The sequence below is a fragment of the Balaenoptera borealis genome, assembly GCF_965194805.1.
Source record: "Balaenoptera borealis genome assembly, chromosome: 5".
Lineage (NCBI taxonomy): Eukaryota > Metazoa > Chordata > Mammalia > Artiodactyla > Balaenopteridae > Balaenoptera > Balaenoptera borealis.
Genome location: NC_138862.1, coordinates 95,841,426 through 95,863,141, shown reverse-complemented (window position 1 = coordinate 95,863,141; position 21,716 = coordinate 95,841,426).

The window sequence follows — 21,716 nt, the reverse complement described above, 5'->3', positions numbered from 1 at the left end:
GGATATGTTCCTAACTGTGTTCTAAAGAGGGTGTCTCTGGCTGACTACAGATATTTTAGTTTGCTGAATGGAGTACATACTATCAATATCACTTGTCACTGTTGTTCACTTGATCATGCGGCTTGTGATAGTATTTGTTTCTCCACTCTAAAGTTTCTCTTCCCCACCCCATCCCCTCCATCTGTACTCTTTGGAAGGTAGTCTCTATGTACAAGCTGCACTTAAGGAGTGAGGAGTTATGCTTCACCTCCTTTAAGGGCTGAGTATCTATGTAAATTATTTGGGATTCTTCTGCAAAGGGGATTTATTTATTCTTCATCATTTATTTATTCAATCATTTATTTATATCAGTATGGACTCACGGAGATTTATTTTATATTTTGGGTTATAATCCAATACTACCTTGTTTATTTTGTTGCTCAGATTTTTCCAGCTTTGGCCACTGGGAGCTCTTTCAGTGGACTCCTGTGTCCCTTTGACATATCCCCATCACTGTGGGTTTTAATTTTTGAGCACTTTCTAACTTTCTGGCACTAACATTTTGGCTCCTAGAGCATCTTGTGTATTTCCCGCTCCAGTCCTAGAAGCAGCCATTTCTCCAAGGAGACCTGGTTCCTTTTATTGTAGAATGGTATTAGAAACCAAGATCTTCGTGCAAGGTGTGTTCATTACTATTGGGGTGTCATTGCTTCTAGTCTCTCTTAGCCGATAAAACAAGGAGATATATGTGTGAATATATTTCCTTGTGTATATACACGTTACTATATTTCAAATATTACCATGTGTATCTATATTAAGCCAAATATAAGTTCATACTGATGCCTCCAACTTAATCCATTACCACAAGCATCATTCTAGCCTCCTCCCCTTTGTAACCTCCCACTCCAGCAGTGGAAAACGTGGGTCCCACCATCTGCCATCCATTTGCTTCATTATCCAATTCCAGTATACATGTACAGTGGTTCAGAGTTACTAACTTCTACCTCTGTGGGAAACAACGTTGTCAACTAGAGTACTATGCTTATGTACAGTTTATTCTGCCTTTAGTGTTTACAGACTCCACTCACTTCCAAAGGTACTTAGATTAGCACTCTTTCTCCCACTCCCTTTAGTGAGGTTGTTTCATACCTTGTAATAGAGTTAGATTGTTTTGTCACATTCTACATTCCATACTGGCATTCTCTGACCTCTTAAATGATTTTTTAAAATTCGTATACAAGGTTTATGTTTTTTTGTGTGCTGTAAAGTTCTACGGGTTTGGACAAATGCTCAATATCTTGTATTCATCATTACAGTATCATAGAGAATAGTTTCACTGCCCTAAGAAATCATCTGTACTTTACTTATTCAAACCCCACCTCCCCCAGCCCTCTGCCAAATCTCTAGCAACCACTGATCCTTTATCATCACTATAGTTTTGTTTTTTCAAGAATGTCCCATTGGAATTGTACACTATGCAGCTTTTTCAGGCTGGCTTCTTTCACTTAGTAACATGCAGTGAAGATTCATCTATGTTTTTGCATGGCTTGATAGCTCATTTCTCTTTATCACTAAGTAATATTCCACTGAGTGGTTGTACTACAATATATCTGTTCATCTATTGAAAGACATGGTCATTATTTCCAGGGTTTTTTTTGATATTATGAGTAAAGTTTCTCGTTTTCAAATCTACTGGGCAAATACCTAGTAGCGTGATTACCGGAACATATGAAAAACTATTTTTAGTTTTGTAGGAAACAGCCAAACTGCCTTCCAATGTTGCTATATCATTTTGCATTCCAGAGAGCAATGAATGAGAGTTCCCATTGCTCCTCATCCTCACGAGCAATTGGTATTGTCAGATTTGGAGATTTTAACCATTCTAATAGGTATGTAGTGTCTTCTTATCATTGTTTAACTTGAAATTCCCTAATAACAAATAATGTTGAATATCTTTTTGTATGCTTATTTGCCATTTGTGTGTCTTCTCTGGTGAAGTGTCTGTTCACAATTTTTTAATTAGATTGTTTGTTTTCTTATTGTTGAGTCTAAGAGTCCTTTATTTATTTTGTATGCAAGCCTTTTATCAGATATGTGTTTTGCAAATATTTTCTCCCAGTCTGTGGCTTGTCTTTTCATTCTCTTAACAGTGTCTTTTGAAGAGCAGAAGTTTTTATTTTTAAGAAAGTTTAATTCATAATTTTTTCTTTCATTTCTATTGGTGTTAATATCTACAAACTCATTACCAAACCCAAGACTGTGTAAATTTTCTCCTACATTTTCAAGAACTTTTGTACTTTTGTACTTTACATTCAGGTCGGTGATCAACTTTGAGTTAATGCTTGTGAAAAGTGTAGGTCTGTGTTCAAGTTCATTTTTTTGCAAATGGATGTTCAATTGTTCTAACACCATTTGTCCATTGAATTGCCTTTGTTCCTTTGTGAAATATCAGTTGACTATTTTTGTGTGGGTTTATTTCTGTGCTCTCTATTCTGTTCCACTGATCTATGTCTCTATTATTTTCCTAATACCATGCAAAAAAAGGAAATAACTTAGAAATATATTTTAAAAATTATGTCCACAACCTACACATTGAAAACTACCAGATATTCTGGAGATGATCTAAATAAGTGGAGAGGTATATCATCTTCATAGATCAGAGAACACATTGTTAGTATGTCAGTTTTTTCCTAAATTGATCTGTAGATTCAGTGCATTCCTAATCAAAATCCCAATGTACTTTTTTTGTAGTAAATGACATGCTTATTCTAAAACTTACAGATCTTCCTTGACTTATAGTGGGGTTTTGTCCTGATAAACCCATCATAAGTTGAAAATATCATAAGTCAAAAATGCATTTAGTACTCCTAATCTACTGGACTCATAGCTTAGCCTAGCCTACCTTAAACGTGCTCAGAACGTTTACATTAACTTACAGTTGGACAAAATCATGTAACACAAAGCCTATTTTATGATAAAGTGTTGAATATCTCATGTAATTTATTGAATGCTGTACTGAAAGTGAGAAACATAACGGTTGTGTGAGTACAGAATGGTTATAAGTATATCGGTTGTTTACCTTGCGATCATGTGGCTCACTGGGAGCTGCAGCTCGCTGCCAATTGCCCAGCATCACAAGAGAGTATCATACTGCATATTCCTAGCTTGGGAAAAGATCAAAATTCAAAATTCAAAGTATGGTTTTCACTAAATGAGTATTGATTTTGCACCATTGTAAAGTTGAAAAAACCACCATCTGTATATGGAAATTTCAAGGACCTAGAATATCCAAAACAATCTTGAAAAGACTATTGGAATACTTACACTTCATGGTTTCAAAACTTTATATATATATGTGTGTGTATATATATATATATATATATATATATATATATATATATATACACAAACACACACACACGTATATATGAATTAGTTTGCTGTACACCTGAAACATTGTAAATCAACTATAGTTCAATAAAAAATTTTTTTTAACTTAAGACAAAGATTTGGTAATCAAGACAGTGTTGAATGGGCATAAGGATAGATTAAGAATCCAGAAGTAAATCTTTACATTTATGATCAATTAATTTTCAATGAGGATGCCAAGACCAGAAATGAATAATTTTTTCAACAAATGGAGTTGAGGCAACTAGATATCCACATACAAAACAATGAAGTTAGACCCCTACCTCACACAAATATAAAAAAATAACCCAAAATGGATTATAGACCTAAAAGTAAGAGCTAAAACAATAAAACTCTTAGAGGAAAACATAGGAGTAAATCTTCATGCCCTTAGGTTAGGCAATAGTTTCTTACATATGACTCCAAAAGTACAAGCAACAACAATAAAAATAGACAAATTGGACTTCATCAAAATTTAAAAATTTTGTGCTTTAAAGGACACCAGTAAGAGAGTGAGAAGTTAACCAAGTCAAAGATTCAAAATAGTCACGACACCAAATGCTAGCAAGGATGTGGAGCCACAGGAACTCTCATTCATTGCTGGTGGGAATTTTAAATGGTACAGCCACTTTGCAAGACAGTTTCTCACAAAACTATACATACTCTTACCATACGAGCCAGTAACCGTGCTCCTTGGTATTTACCCAAAGGAACTGAAAACTTATGTCCACACAAAGGCCTGCTCACAGATGTTTACAGCACAATCACCAAAACTTGGAAGTAACCAAGATGTCCTTCAACAGGTGAATGGATAAATAATTGTGGTACATCCAGATAACAAAATATATGTCAACACTAAAAAGAAATGAGCTATCAAGCCATGAAAAGACATAGCAGAAACTTAAATGCATATTATTAAGAAACCAATCTGAAAAGGCTACATACTGTATGATTCCAACTATATGACATTCTGGGAAAGGCAAACTATAAAGACAGTAAAAAGATCAATGGTAACCGGGAGGAAGAGGCAAGGGAGGGATGAGTAGCTGGAGTGCAGAGTATTTAGGGCAGTGAAACTATTCTATATGATACTACAGTGGTGGATACATGTATATATTTGTCAAAAACCATAGAATGGGGACTTCCCTGGCGGTCCAGTGGTTAAGACTCCGTGTTTCCAATGCAGGGGGTGCGGGTTCGAGCCCTGGTTGGGGAACTAGGATCCTGCATGCTGTGTGGCATGGTCAAATAAAAAACAAACCGCAGAACGTACAAAACCAAGAGTGAATGCTAATGTAAACTATCTGCCTTGAGTGACAATTATGGGTTAGTGTAGGATCATCAACTGTAACAAATGTTCCACTATGGAACAGGGGGATGTTGATAGTGAGGAAGGCTGTGCATGTACAGGGACAGGGTGTATATGAGAACTCTGCACTTCTGCTCAATTTTGCTGTGAATTTTAAATTGCTCTAAAAAATAGTCTTTTTTTTGTCAACCCATAGAATGGAAGAAAATATTTGCAAATTATATATCTGATAAGAGATTCATTCCCAGAATATTTAAAGAACACTTGCAGCGCAATAATAAAGACAAACAAATTCCAAATGGACAAAAGATTTTAATAGACATTTTTCCAAAGAAGAGCTACAAGTGACCAATAAGTATTTGAAATTATGCCCATCATCCTTGGTCATTAGATAAATGTAAATCAACACTGCACTAAGACACCACTTCACATCACACTAAGATGGCTATACTAAACAAAAGACAGCATTTGTGAGAATGTGGAGAAATTGGAACCCTCGTACATAGCTCTGAGAATGGTAAAATGGTGCAGCTGTTTTGGAAAGCAGTTTGGCAGCTCTTCAAATGTTAAACAGAGAATTACCACATGACCTAGAAATTCCATACCTGGGTATATACCCAATATAATTTAAAACAGGTGTTCGAACAAAAACTTATCCACTAAAGTTCAGAAACACTATGCACAATAACAAAAGGTGGAAACAACCCAAATGGCCATCAGCTGATGAATGGAAAAACAAAATGTGGTATATCAATACAATGGAAAATTATTCAGCAATAAAAAGAAATGAAATATTAATACATACTGCATGGATGAAGACTGAAAACATTTACTAAGTGAAAAAAGCCAGACACAAAAGCCACATATTGTATGAGTCCATTCATATGAAATATCCAGAATAGGCAAGTCCATAGAAACGAAAGACTGCGGTTGTAAGGAGCTGGCTGGAGGGTACAATGAAGAATGACTGCTAATATGTATGCAGTTTCTTTCTATAGAGATGAAAATGTTCTGAAATTAGTGTTGAAGGCTGCACAACTCTGTGCATATCCTAAATACCACTGAATTGTACGCTTTAAAGGATGAATCTTTTGATATATGAATTATGTCTCAATAAAGCTGTTGTAAAAAAATAACTGACTGGGTTGGCAAAGAAAACTCAAAAGCTAGAGTGCGGTAATAGTTTATTAAACTATCCCAGAGATTCCAGAGGATTATAAGCATACTTACCATTTCTAATATGTATAGTCAAGTTAAAATAAATCAGGTAAATACTTGATTTGTGTTTTAAAAGAAATTGAAAGCCTACAGCCCAGTGCTGTTAACTACACCACAGAGATTATTGTTTGTTGGTTGGCAAAGCTCACTACATTTTCCTTATCGAAGTGGTTCTTTAGACAGATCCTACAGAGCTAAGTGTGCAGAAGAATTAAATTCTGGTTTATCTCCTAAAATCCTATGGAAAATTTAAAAGGCCAAATTTCAGAATAGCTCATTCAAGAACTCTCTAAAAACTATAAAGCCGTAAGACTTAGCCAAATTAAGTGAAAAATTTCTCCCCACTGGATCTTTTATTCAAGAACATAATTTAATGATCAGCCATGTCCATGAGCTGGTCACCTTATCAATTGCCTCTGAAAAATCCTAGGTGGAATATCTATCCACAGTTTGTATCTACTCACCCCACTGTCTCACTTCTTGTTGCTAGGATACCACTTCTTTGTGATGTCGACCTATTAGAATATTAAAAATTTATTTCTAATCAAGCTTTTATTCTACATGGCTTTAGGAAAAGAAGAAAGCAAGGTCCATGCACACATAAAACAGCTTCCAGAATGAATTTAAATCATTGATAATAATTCTAAACTAATTTCTTATTTAAAAATTGAAAAACCTGACCGTATCATTAAAATTGTAAGTCTTAGCCTTGTGTGTTAGTTTGTCTGTAAGTGGAAGGGGAGGTCATATCACAGAATCCTTTCCTTCCTTCTAAAATGGCTGACTAATTTTTCTCTCTCAAAGATGAAACCTCCAGGGTACAGAAAAAGTCCTCCTTCAGAGAAGATTCATTTTCTTCTTATTTCTTAGGGCTTCCAGGTTCAAAACTAGAAACTGGAACAATCTATTTTCCTGTCACTTTCCAAAAGTGACAGATTAGAAGGTTAAAAAAATTGGTATTATTCAGTTTATTTTTATTCCAATTAATTCATTTCAGTGATGTGTACTGAACACCCACTATGCACAAGTCATTGTACCAACCCATGTGGAGAGTGTAGAAATGAATTGGCAACAGTCAATGTCTTCAAGAGGATCATAAACTAGTGAAGAAATGAACATATGCGCAATATCCAATGTCAGTCTCCAAGGAGCATGGGACGGAGTCACTCCAGGCCCAGTGGGTAGAGTCCCAGCACCTTCTCTGGAGTCTGCAGAAACACAGATCTGGAGCCTGCATTGGTTGGGTGTTGATCCAAAGCAGCAGGTAAGTATGCAGCACCATCAGGGTACTAGAGTAGCACCAGAGTAACAGCTCGAAGCTGGTCACCACACAAGGGAAACCAATGTGTGAAGACAAATTCATAGGGCAGGGCTCAGCTGGGCACTCCTAGGTGGTGCCTGGGGCCTCTGCCCTGGACACTGAGGGGGCTGGTAAAGGAGGACAGGACCCAACTTCACTAAGCAGAAGTAACAAGGAATGGGCATACAAAGAACAAGGAAGAGGAAAACAAAATATGAAGGCTGGAGAATGCTGCCATATTAAAGCAATGGCTAGTAGTGGTGGGCCAGGAGTGTGGAAAGTATTCAGCTGTGGGGTGAGGAAGCAGTGCCGTGGGAGATAAAGCTGGGATCTTGGGCCAGATTAAGAAGGGCCTTGAAATGCCATGCTACGGAATTTGGACTTTATTCTATATGTGCAATGAGTATTCATCCAGGACTGTTGAGTAATGCAATGTTGTGAAATATTGCCCTTCAGTAACAAGCTAACTTAGCAACTTAGCTCAGTAACAGTTAAAAATTACTTGCTTTTAAACATTTCAAAATAAGTTATTCTCTGTGTGCCCCCTCAGACCCATTCTTCACCTTCTCTCTCCTGTGCTGTGCCCCAGAAGGCTGACTTCACCAGGCCCCCTCGCCCTCTGCCTTCCGGTAGGGTGTGTCCAGTGGGAGGTACCAGCAAGCCTGCAGGTCAGGAGGAGAGAGAGGTACGGATGTGTTTGGTCAGTGTTTCTCTCCCAAGGCCTCAGCTCTTGTGAAGTGTCTCCTTTCTACAGCTACAGCTCTCCCCAAGTTCTGGTTACTGCCTCCTTCTCCTGCCCCTTCGGGTCTAAGGGTGGTAATGAATCCCCACTGTTGCTAGTCACTGAATGCCTCACCATTCCTTAATGTTTTCTTGAACCTGATGTATTGGTGGGGGTGAGGGGGCAGTTCTCTAAGACCACCCTCCGGTTAGATGATTCACTGAGAGGACACACATGACTCAACATATAGTAATACTCATGGCTAAGATTTCTTACAGCAAAAGAATACAAAGCAAACTCAGCAAAGGTAAAAGGTACACGGGGTGAAGTCTGGAAGAAACCAGACACAAGGCCCAAGAGGGCTGTCCCAGTGGAGTCACACAAGACCTGCTTAATTCCTCCCACAAGGAGTTGTGACAGCCCGTGTGAAATGTTACCTACCAAGAAAGCTCATTAGAGGCTTACTGCCCAAGATTTTTACTGGAGGCTGGTCACATAGGCCCCCTCTGCACGTACCAGAATGCCAGACTCCTAGAGGGAAATCAGGTGTTCGACATAAACCATACAATTTGCACAAAGAGTTTAGACACAATGAGCTTTTCTTATCAGGGAATAGTAGGAACCCTCCCCAAAGCCAAGTTCCCAGAGGCCAACCAAGGGCCACCTTTGCAAGCAGGCCTGTCTAAGGATAGCAGTCCTCTCTGTTAACTCTTTTCTGTACACCTGCCCACACATCTGTAAATTATTTCTTCACTCAAGACTTTTCAGTCAAACCCTTTCAAGTGCACTGCTTCCTCCCGAGACCCTAACAATTATAAGATAATATTTGTATCTCTCTATCTATGTGTCTGTTCATACACATATATACACTGATGGGCAGTCACTTCTGCAAAACTCACTACCTTTCTCTTCAGTTTTACTTCAGAGTTTCCCAGGTCTGACGTGGAGGCATTGAAGGCACCCCGGGGCCACTGAACACAGCCTTCACTGGGAGTTCTCCCCCATCTTCGTGGTCACATGATTTGAGTTTCTCTCTCCATTTGTCCTCTAAGTCCCCTCAGGGGATGGATTCTGTTCTGACTTCCAGGCTGTTCATCTGAGGCTCTGGAACACTTCCCACCACTTAACAACTCTTCCTTTGGGGCTGGCCCTGCACAAACCAGCCGGCAGACAAGGAACCCCGCTGCTCTCACCGCCTGACTTTCAACTTGGCCCGTTTTAGAATCTCGTGCCCTACCACCCTTGTCCCTGTCACTGCCTAAATGGATCTTGAACTTTCGAAGCCCCAGTAGATGCACGGTTAATTGAACTTTTGGGCATTTTGACGCCCCATCGCCCCAGCCCTGATACCCACCCCCCAACTGGGATAGTCCCCTTATGGCTCATCCAGTAGTCTCTGGCTTTTTTTTTATGCCCTTCCCTCAGGTCCGAGCCCACCCCAGCTTCCTTTCTTGCTATTGTGAATATTTTGGCTATCTGTTGTTATATTTAAAATCCACCTTAAATTTAGTGGCTGAAATCATCCACCATTTTATGATACCTCATGCTTTTGTAGGTCAGGAATTTGGGCAGCGTTTGGTTGGACAAGTTTTCTGCTCCACACGGTGTCAACTGGGGCCTCTTGGTGGTATTCAACGAGCAGCTGGGCTGGGTTGGAGGGTCCAAGACAACTGGGAGGCTGACTCAGTGGGTCTCCTCTCCACTTGCATGCAGTCTCAGGGCCTCTCTACATGGTTCCCACAGCAGGTTAGTCATATTTCCTACCTGAGAGCCAAGGGAGCCAAGAAACCACAATAGAAACTGCCAGTCCTTTTAAAGGTTAAGTCTAGAACTGGTACAGCATCACTCCTGCCATGTTCTACTGCCCAAAGCAATCACAGGCAGCCTGGATTTAAGGAGAAAGGGAAGAGACCCTACCTCTCACTGGGAGGAGTGTCAGAGAATGTACAGAGAAATATGCGGAGGTTCCGACATGTCTCCCAGCCAACTATATTCAGATTATGACCACAGATCTCTTAAATAAAGCACCCTAAACCACATCTTGTTATTCCCAATTTGAGAATCATCAGTTAGAAATGGAACACTGAGAATCATAGCAGCAAAACCAACCCTGGCACACAGTTAGTGTATCCACAAGCTTTGCTCTTTAGTTTCCCTCCTTGTCCCTATGTCACTGTGCACAGCGATGTCTCAGGCTAAAGAATCATTTTCCCTTCCAGGCATTAAAGTCTGAGTCCCTCACACTAGGAGGGTTATAAATCACAAACATGAGATTGGATTTTGCAACAGAACTGGTGTTGAAGATCCTTTGGCAGTGACTCCTTCTCGCCTTGTCTATTTTTTTCAGAGGAGCATCTGTCGGGGGGTTGGGGTGTCCTTCTGTGCTTAAGTTTGTTTCTCTCCTGGTTGAGGTCGGGCCACTGCACCCCAAGCATGGGATGACTGTGATCCTTCTGAAGCCATTCTAGGAGCCCATGTTCAGGACTTGTGCCCAAGGTTGCAAGAGGGTGAAACCACCATATAGAAATCCTCCTGGAAAAGCCCCATGGACAGTGTCCCGGAGACCCTCCTACTGAATTCCACTTTCTAGAGAAGATTGTCGGTGAGATTCCAGTTCCCACATGACTTGTCTGTCCAGAAGACATACATGCAATCTGTGTAAAATTGCCCAACTGAAGCACAGAGGAATAGCAATAGGAGGGATAGATTACACTGAGGGGTGGGGATTTTAAAGGACTTGGGACATATTACTGAATAATGTGTGTTACTTTTACACACGTTTTTAAAGTAGAAAAAGAGTAAGCATCATTTGCAGCGTTCACACACACAAAGCCCTTTTGCAGCTGTAATCTCATGGGAATGTCACTTGGTGCTCTGTGAAGTGCAGCCCCTTGTGCAGGTGCTAAAGTTCAGACCACTTAAATCAATTGCTTAAGGTCACCCAGGTCTTTTGTAGTCAAATTATACGTAATGACTCTAAAGGAGAAAAAAAGATACTTTTCTTGTTTTTAACTCGAAAAAAACAGAACAATAAATTAAACCCGAGTTTCAGCGCCCTGTAAATAGGATTTTCCTACTATTCCACACTTTGTTTATAGTATTTATTTCTTCCATCCGCATTGTAAAGCACCTTCTCATGCTATAACACTTCACATACTGGAGGGCTGTCTGCCAGCCTTAGATACACAGCATACTTACAGAAGAGGGCAGAAGCCCCAGAGAGGTCCCTGATGGCCATTTTGTGTACCTCTCCTTGAGCCAAAGAACAGCTCAAATCCTGCATGAGAGAACTGCCCCTAACAAATGATAGTGACTCTCTGGACCAATCTGATTATTTTTCTTACGAATTTGAATGTGAGGCGTGGGAAGGAGTGGTGAAGCAGAAAGACACGCAGAGAGAAGATGGTAGCAAAGGCCAAGAAACAGCAGAGGTCATGAGTTGATAGAAGATGTGAATAAGTAAAAGCTATAGAGGAACCAGAAGATATTAGAAGGCAGAAGCCGTTAAAGAAGGAAAAGGAGGAAGAGGTGGGGTGTGGGGGGGAGGAAGAAGAGAAGAGGATGAGGGGAACAAGAAGAACAAGAACAAAAAGGAGCCTTGAGTAAGCAGAAGCTAAAGGACACACACGCTGGAGAGGAAGGTGGTTGGTTGGAGGAAAAATAACAGAGTCAGACAGCTGAGTCCCTCCAACTGCTGAGCACCTCAGGTGCTGAGCAACTCCAGGTGCTGAGGGGATGTCCAGGTGACCCAGCCTCTAGAACAGCACTGGACCCCGATGACCTCCTTGTTCACAAACTCTGTTCCCTCCTCTCCCTCTGAGGCCTGATTGAGCAACTATTCCTGGGTTCCCATGGGGCCTGGCCATAGGGTTGATGGTCTAATCAACTTATGCCCAAGAGTATCCTCACAATAAATCTCCTATGATTTGAAGTGAATTGACTGTCTATTTCTTGCTACCCAAAAGACTAACACAACAGTTGTAATGAAAAATCACAAGTATATTCCTTACAAACCAAATATAGGATGAGGAAAATATCGATGCTCTTAAAAGTTTGGTTTATCACTATAGGGCTCCATGCCATTGTGACAATACAGATTTAAGACAATACACATTTAAGAAGTGATCATTTCTACACCTCTACTTAGGTATCCCAGTGATACTACTGACAAGATAATATCACCAGATCAAGCCGCTATTTTCAACATAGAGCCCAAGACAGTGTTCTATATATAGGAAGTGTTTAATAAATGCTAACCATTGCAGTTGATAGACAATATTGATGATATAGTCTACCAGAAGTTATAAATCAGGGTGGTATTACCACCTCAGGGGGCATCTGAAACCAAGTTGGGACCCTTTTACTTGTCAATGGCTGAGGTCTTCTGTTGGCATTTAATGGGAAAGGGTCAGGAATGTTAAAATTCCTGCAATGCTCAAGAGAGTCCCATACAATGAAGAATTATCCTGATAAAAATGCAAATGCTGCCACCTTTAAGAAACACTAGACCTTCATACACGTGTATGTAGTAACCAAACTAAAAGCTGTAACCTGTAGCCTGATCCACGGTCAGACAACAGAATAGCATATTTTAAATCATGATTATTCCATTAAATTAATATATTTGCTAATTTAGCTACAGACCAGTCCCAGCGCTTGTATTCAGCCTCTCTCATGAAAGACAACAAACTCCCTTCCAGGAACACCCATATCCCAGGACAAGAGACAAAAGGATATATTTGCCCAGGTAAGAAAATAGGATATATTTTGTTTAGCAGTATGTTAGCTTAATTTATTACTTGTAAATATTGAACGTCCTGGTATGTGGGCCTCTGCTTGCATTGCGGCCCAGGTCCTACATAAGTTAGGGGTAGGCCTGCTCATACCCTGGTTGGCTAGTCTGGGTATGACTAAAAAAATAGAGCCCGTCCTAAGACTCAGAAAAATAACCACTGCCCTTAATTTGTATGATTCGTCTACAATTTAAATTCTGTTCCCTCGAGGGAAACTGTGGAGAGGATCTCTTTTCCAGATCACATAAGCAGATGCCCTCACGTTCAGATTGGGGGACCTGTCATTTTTTTGAAGGTTTGTACGTTTTTCAGGGGCTCCTTGGGAGCCAGCTATGCCTCTGCCTTTTAAGTCTCTGCCTCCCATCCCCATCTGAGAAAACTAGAATCTTTGTTCACAAGTGAACTACATGTTCCCTTATTTTTGATGAAACAGCTGCATGACAAACATGGTTCGTTTTATCACCCGTACATTAAAGTACACGGATTGAAAGTCTAATCACTGACTTGTCTTTTAATGTCATTAAGAAAAATGTCTCAAATGAATAAAAGCTTGTTAATATTTCTATCAGAGGATAGGATGGGAAATATTTTTTTCCCTTTCCTTAAGAGCTTTTCTGGTGACCAGAAATGTCAATTTCAATTCTGTTTCAATCTCAGAGCAATTTTTTTCTTTACATTTGTTTGGTTAAAGCCTCCATTTCTATTTTCTTCCTCTGATCACCTTGAAGGTAAATAAATAAAATAAAACAATGTGATTAAATTTTCTTTTTCTGCCTTGGGCCTTAATTCACAGAATATTTTTCCTGCTTCTGTAAAAAGCACCTAAAATAGGCTCTTTCTCAAAAACCTAACTGTAGCTTCTACTCAGGAATCACCGTTTTTTTAGAAAAACAAATGAACACGTGTTGTTATGACAATTGCCTGCTTGATTTCAAACTGGCTTTGCAGGGCAAATGTGACTATTTCCTAAGGAACAAGAAGGTTGCCTTCAAGCTGAAAAAAAAGGTGCCATGTCTATGGTCTGTAGCTCAAAGCCAGAGCACTAGATTAGAAGTCAGGAAACAGCTCGGATACCAGTTTGATGTGGGACCCTCTGGACTCCAGCCTCCTCCTCAGAGCAAGAGACTTGTCTGAGGTCACTTCCAGCCCAGAAGGTCTATAATTCCACAGGTTAATGTCTTAAGCTTGGAGGAAAATCTATAGAAAGTTCCAGAGGTTCAGCCCAGTGTATCTATCAGGGAAGCAGCTATTTTTCTTCCCCATTACTCTCCAAGAGAGAGGTAAAGGCAGAATGAGATAAATTGAGAACAAGATTATTTTACCACAAAGTGCCTTGGAAGTAGAGATTTCTTAATAATACCAAGTACTTACATATACCCTATGTTCCAGAAACTGTTCTAAGAGTTTTATATGGATAAACTTATTTAATCCTCACCACAACCCTATTAAGTGGGCAACAGTATTGCATCACCAGCTTACTGATAAGGAAATTGATGTAATTGATGCTAAGTGACTTACCTAAGATCATTCAATCGTCAATGGTGGCATGGGCATTTGAACCCAACCTGGCATGTGGTTCCAGAGCCCAGATAGTACTGACCACGGTAATCACTTTCCACCTTTAAATAAGTAGACCGGTGTAGTGGGAAATGTCTGATATTTGGAGTCTAATTGTGTTGAAATCCTGGGTCCACCATGTCCTAGTTATGTTACCTTAGGGACTGATTTAACCTCTCACAACCTCAGCAATCTATCAGCAAGTTATACCTTCAAAGGCTGGTGGTAAGGTTTTAACAAGATAATGCAGGAAAAAGTATTTTGTAAACCTTAGAGCCTTAAGCAAACAGTAACAATGACTCTATCTTTGGTAGATAATACCGAAAAGCAGCAGTTTCATTAACCAAGCTTAAAGTCATAAGCAAAAAAATATATAGTTTTAACTTTAAAAATATAGGTTTCTGGCTTCCCTGGTGGTGCAGTGGTTAAGAATCCGCCTGCCAATGCAGGGGACACTGGTTTGAGCCCTGGTCCGGGAAGATCCCACATGACGCGGAGCAACTAAGCCCGTGCGCCACAACTACTGAGTCTGCACTCTAGAGCCGGGAAGCCACAACTACTGAGCCCGCGTGCCAAAACTACTGAAGCCCATGCACCTAGAGCCTGTGCTCCGCAACAAGAGAGAAGCCACCGCAATGAGAAGCCCGCGCACCGCAACGAAGCCCAGCTAACCACAACTAGAGAAAGCCCGCATGCAGCAACAAGGACCCAACACAGCCAAAAATAAATAAAATAAAATAAAATAAATAAATTTAAAATATATATATATAGGTTTCGATTTCTTTTTTGGGGGGCAGGGAGAAGAGATGAGGGCCAAGGATAGAGAGAAAATATGCATTTTAGGGGTAGTGAATCTTCCCAAGGGCCTAAAATAATACTACTTTGAACCAAAATAAGAGATAAAATGGTTTCTGAGTCACTTCTTGCAAATCATCTCAGTGCCATTAAATACTGGAAGATGTTGCGCAGGACCCAGGGATCAGTGCAATGGGATGAGACTCATTCAACAGCCTGAAACAGGAGCTAGAAGAGTCTAAGTGACAAAACACAGAAACATCCGACACTTGGCTTGGCCCAGCTTCCTGGGTGGTCAGCTCCTCGCTTGACCCACACACTCGCCCCAGAAAGATCCTGGGGATTGGCTTGTTAGAGTCAGGGGGCCTCCTGCAGGCACCTTCCGCAGGTGGTGCCTTCTGTTCTCTGTTCAGGACAGAACAGGGGCCTTCTGTTCTCTGTTCTTTCCCAGGGCTCCCAAAGATTCAACCTGATTTTATTTCCATTTCGGCGTTGTCCATTCTATCTCCTACTCTGGCTTTAAGCTTCCTCTTCCGTTAATAAATGCTGTGACAGAGGACACAGTCTCCCCAGCCTCCCTTTCCTTGCTGACCCTCAAAATAAACATTCAGGCCTCTTTCATGCTGAGGATTTTAACACTAACCAGTTAGGAGAAGCAGCCAGTGGGTAACCAGCAGATCTTAAATGCTCATGTTCCATCTTCACTGATCTTCCCTGCTCCCCAAATGCCAGAGGACCTGCCCAGAGACCATCACTCCTCGAAGACAGTGTGTGCTATACTGGATCATGCACCCCAGGCCAGCTCTGTAAAGATTCTGGGCCCTGTGAGCCACTTCTTAGCTTTGGTTTTCAGTGACAACCCCTTATCCACTTTCCAGGTCAATGGCTCTAGTTTCTCTACATGAGAAAAGTTCTTTCCCCCTTTGCCCCCAAGGAAGTACTCCGTGGTATCAGGTAAGTCTGCCCCACCCAGCAGATGTTCTCTTCCTCTTCCCTTGAACTCCCTTTGTCTCAGCCTCCCATCTCTTCCCTGCATGGATCCTTTCCTACGTGTTTCATCTGTAAGCAGTCACTCAGAGAGGACAGTTACATCGTATTTCATCTCGAGTGGCTCTTCTTTGTTTCATCTGGAGATTTTTCTCTTCTTTTTTTAACTTTCCTAAATTATGAAAAAGATACACACTCATTTTTATAAGTTCTTTAAAAGTTCAGAGTCTTCTCACCTTCTAACCAATCCCATTCCACTGACCTAACCAACGATATCAGTTTGCTATGCAATTTTACCTCCCACCTTCCAAAACTGGATCATATTATTCCAGGGACTAACTTTCAGGGACAGTCAGGAACTTGAGGTGATTGTTCCCTGAAGAGAAGAAGGTAATAGAAAGAAATCTGTGTGTTTAATCTAGGTTGGTGACTGGCAGCGCTATACAGACTTGAGAGTTCAGGACTTGGAGTCAGAACACCTGTTGCTTATCTCCTGTGTGGCTTTAAGTGGATCGTTTAACTTCCCCAACCTTTATTTTCCAGATAACAAATTAGACATTCTAATAACCTACCTCAAAAGAGCTGTTGGGAAACTCCTAGAAACAATGTGTTCAGAGGAGCCCTGTAGTACTAGGAAATATTGATGAAGTATCAACAGTGTTTCTTATTATTACCTATTAAAATAGTGCCAGAGAAATGTGCATTTCTGAAAGGGAATACCCCAATCACTTCAGAATAATAAATGATAAAATAATCAGGTTTCTTTGCCAAGCATTTGAAAGCACCCGGTATAAATCAAGATGTCTTATTTAGGGTGAAAGTCAGGCGATCTCTCCTAGAAGGAAGAAGGTGAGTCAGTTTTCCCCAGAGCTCAAGAGTTTTCCCTCAGGAACTTAAAAGAGAATAAATCAACAGAAACCTTTCAATATTGCCTTCCCAAGCAAAATGTTCAGGGTATTGACAAGACACGGGGGAGTCAAGGATGGATCTCACATGGTACTTATTCTCAACTCTATTCCTTTCTGGCACTACAGGTGATCCTGTGATTAATATGTCTTCTTACCAATGTCCTCCAAGGAATTACTCTGGGAGAGGCTCTGTGTAGGAAGCACATAACATGAGTCTTCAGTCTTAATACAGTTGAAAGTCAAACAGTGTGATGCTGGAGAAAAGCTTTGTTGATTTGCCAAGAATCACTGGGACAGTGTGCTCCAAACAGTATCATGTAAGGAATAAGCTCTCACAGTGGTGAGAGTGGCCTATGCTTGTTTCTTCCCTGAGGAACAGAGATAGATCATGATTTAAATTCCTCAGGAATAAAAGCCTTTGGCTGTTCAGCCAGTCCTCCCTTTGGGGAAACTGAAGTCAATGGCCAAGGGCCAATTTGGATTTGGGGCACCTCAGAGATGAATAAATACTGAACAAAATATTCAGAAGACATATTCTATGGTCACCTTGGCCCCAGAGAGACATCACATAAACACTTGCGTCTGCTCGTAGCTAAAGGAAACAGGATGGGGAGGAAAGGTAACTTGACTGGCTGCCGAGCTAGTTTCCTGGTTCCCCAGGGCTGTGGTGAGCTGCACGCCAGACACTTCACCACTCTAAAACTCATGCCTCCATCTCAAAAATGGAGACATTAGTCTGGAATCCCTCCAAAGAATAGGAAATAAGAAACATCTATAAAGTGGACCAATCCTCCTGCTGTCAGGATTAAAAGCCTTAGAAGCAGCATAGTGTCCTCAGCCCCCTTGACATGGAACATTTACGGGACTCCTCCAGTGTGACCTTGGACTCCAGCTACATTCCTTCAAGAGCAACTGAGGTTACCTGTGACCCCACAGTTGGCATTCCTGTCACTTCAGACACAGTGTCTTCACCGTTTCTCATCTCTGCTCCCCATTATAAAGGACCCATGCGAGCCATGGTTATCTTTTCGTGAACCCTGATAAGTTCCCCCTTCAAACAATCCTGCAGCCCAAAGCATCTGCCTCTTTTCTCCTAATGGTATTTCTCCATCTTTTAACAACTACACCCTTTCCAATCACACACACACACACACACACACACAGAGAAATAGATAGATAAATGATTGATTGAAAGATAGATAGATAAGTAGATAGGTAAAAATAAACTCCAGGGGAGAGTCACGCTGTCTTGGCAGGATGGTGGTAAGATTTGTCATTGTGACTACATTCCTAAATTATAAATCCCAGGAAGAGGACAAAGTGAAATCTGAATGTCTCTGTAGTAAGTTGGAAAAAAAAAAACTCTGATTTTAATCTAGTGGAAGAAAAACAGAAACAATATACACAATATCTCTAGCCCTGTTTTAGGCGTGGTGTCTTGGGGAATCCTAGAGCCAGGCTGCCTGGGTTCTGCTGTGGATCAGTTTGTGTCACGCTGGGCAACTTGTTTAGCCTCTCTGTGCCTCAATTTTCATCTATAAATAATATTAAGTACTAGTACTAATCCACAGAGTTATCTTAGGGTTAAGTAAGATAACATCTATAAAGCACTTAGCATAGTGCCTGAGACATAATAAGCACAGTACATATTAGCTATTATTAAGGCGAACTTGGCTTAAGAGGTTGGTTTGTTTATCTTTAACAAAGATAGTTAAAAGCTACCTGAAGGTAGAATAAAAGAGATACACGTATGTGAGATATATTCAGGGCTTAGCATAGTGGCCGGCACATAGTAAAAGAACAAAGAAATTGTAACTATTGTGGCATAGCCTCAGCTCACCTGGCTGGAAGACAGTACTAAAAATCTCCATCCCTTTTGGGCACAACTTCTGGACTGCAAGAAGGTTCAGTTGAGAGGGAGCAATAGGTGGGCCACATTATGTCACCGACCACAAACGAACAAACAAATAAACACCTTCACCAATGGTAGGATAACAACAGTGTCCTAGTTTGTGAAGGTCAGCATATTCTCTGGACGTAAAACACTGTTAAAAAGACAGTGACATAATGCATCTCTCTAGAACATACACATTCCCTCCACAACTCCCTCCAATGTAATCAAGTTCTTTCATTGTAAAGAATGTGATGAAAATGCCAGGGGCATCATCAAATTGTGAGTCATATAATATCTAAAGGTACTTAGAGATTACTCCATCCAACCCCACATTTATTTATGAGGGTGAGGATGAGAAAGGTGATGGATGGGGGTGGATTGTTGACAAAAGAGTTGCCCCAGGTCCCATGGCCAGCCAGTGGCAGAGCTGGACTTAGAGGCAGGCTTCCTGATTCTAACTCTTTGCTGTGCTACATTGCCTCTCATTCCCACACTCTTCACCACTCACCTCAGAATCCTAAACCCAATATTAAATCCAGCGTCTCTTTGCATCTCCGGAAGGTACGCTTTGCCTGAGATGTCCCACCCTTGGGGACTTCTAAATCCTTGTGGGCTGCTGCCACCTAGGGAATTAAAGTGAGTCCTCCTCCTTGGGCTGTTGCCTTGGGGCAGTGGCCATGCTCCTCTGTCCTATCCCGTGCCTGTTTCTCAATGCTTGCTCTCCAAATAGCAGAACTACTCGTATCCCAGACATTCAGATAATACCCATCTGACCCTTGTTGATGAACCCATCCTTTTGTTTGTTCTGTGAAATATTGTTACGGAAATATTCAAACCCTGAGGTTTAAAAAATATTGCTCTGGGGAGTATTGACTAATTCCTGAGATCTGGTTTAAAATCTGACACTTTTCAAGGTGCTGATAAGAAAGGACTCATCTGCTTCGCCCCCAATATTGCAGGTAGGAGAATAGCAGATCAATTAACTCAGGTTCAGTGTGTCAAGACCTGTTCACTCAAATTCGTTGTTAACCATACTTCCACTTTCCCCTGATCACTCCCTATTTCATTGTTTTATAGCCAAATGCTTGTAGGTGACAACAAAATAGCCATTCATTCCTTCATCCTTGGTTACTTGAAGGCCTTCACTGAACCAGAAACCGATGAACTAGATCCCTTAGATCCTAGTAAGTCCATCAACTGGTTATAGAAATGATGAAAGGGGCTCCTGACAAACAACAGCCCAGGCTGACTTTCTATGCAATTACAGCCAAACTCCAGAAATTTACAATTCAAGAACAGAATAAATGAAAATAATCATAGTTGATTATTTTTCTCCACCTACCCTTCCCCACGAAAACACCCGCAAGAGCTTCTAACCCTACCCCCAATACCACACTGAACGCCCCACCCTAACGCCACACCCCCATAATGCGGGTCCTTCCCTTCCTCCTCTTCTGACGAGAGGGAAGCCCCGTGCGCCCCCTAGTGGCTCAAGGGCAAAATTGCATCCCAGGGTTTTGTTCCTTGACTGCTTCTGGACAGTTTCACCAGCAGGGCGGTGGCCAGTCTCGAGTGTCAAACTCAAGGATATTTTGGGGCTGCAGTGTGGAGGTTTAGTTGCAGCTAGTGAAGAGCTTGAAAGTCTTTGGGTCTGTGGAGCATACAGCTTCCTGTGTTTGGTGTACCTCCTTTAGAGTTTCCCTTTCCCCACGTAACTGGTAATGTGAGAAGGGCCGGTGGCCTCCTCCTCTTGTGACCACCCCCATCCCAAATTTTCCCGCCCCAAAGACTTTGCCCCGTTCTCTCTGCCAAGTTTCCTGTCCTCTCTAAGTTTCCTGTAGCTGTGGTCAAGGAAATGGTGTAGCGTGTGTGAGAGACGTTGTCCCAGATGCTCAAAACCTTGGAAGCCCGGGAAAATCCCGTGTTTAAATTTGGTCCAGTTGCCAAAGTTCACCCCCAGCTCTTGCTTTGGATTTCCCAGAAATTCATCTCATCGATACCTTTAAGGGCCTCAGTGTACAACTTTGCCACACCAAAAAAATAGCTCCGGCACTGCTCACCCAGAATATTTGTGGAATTTGCTGGCTCAAGAAACAACCATAGTAAAGGCCACATAAGGAATTACCGCTTAAAGTAGAGGTGTGATAGAAAACAAACTTACAGCTACCAAAGGCGAAAAGATGGGGGGAGGGATAAATTAGGAGTTTGGAATTATCAGATACAAACTACTAATATAAAATAGATAAACAACAAGGTCCTACTCTATAGGGAACTATATTCAATATCTTATAATAAACTATAATGGAAAAGAATCTGGAAAAATATATATATATATATGTATAACCCGATCACTTTGCTACACACTAGAAACTAACACAACATTGTAAATCAACTATACTTCAATAAAAATAAATAAATAAAGTAGAGGTCTGTTTCCAGTGGTCCCCACAGCTCACTGAATATCCTACTACTCTAATAGCTACAGAGTTAGTCCCTAAACTAGGAGCTCCTTAAGGAATGGACTGAAACTTCTTCAGAAATTATTATTCCCAGAACAGGACCCAATACATGTTATGAACTGCATTGCGTTCATCTCAAATCCATATGTTGAAGCCCTACCCCACAGTGAGACTGTATGTGGAGACTGGGACTTTAAGGAGATAATTAAGGTTCAATGAGGCAATAAGGGACCCTAATCCAATAGAACTGGGGTCCTTATAAGAAGAGGAAGAGACACCAGAGAGCTCTTTCTCTCTCTCCTCATGGGCGCAGAGGAGAGGGCATGGGAGGACACAGAGTGAGGTGGCATCTACAAGTCAGGAGAAGAGGCCTCACTAGAATCCAGTC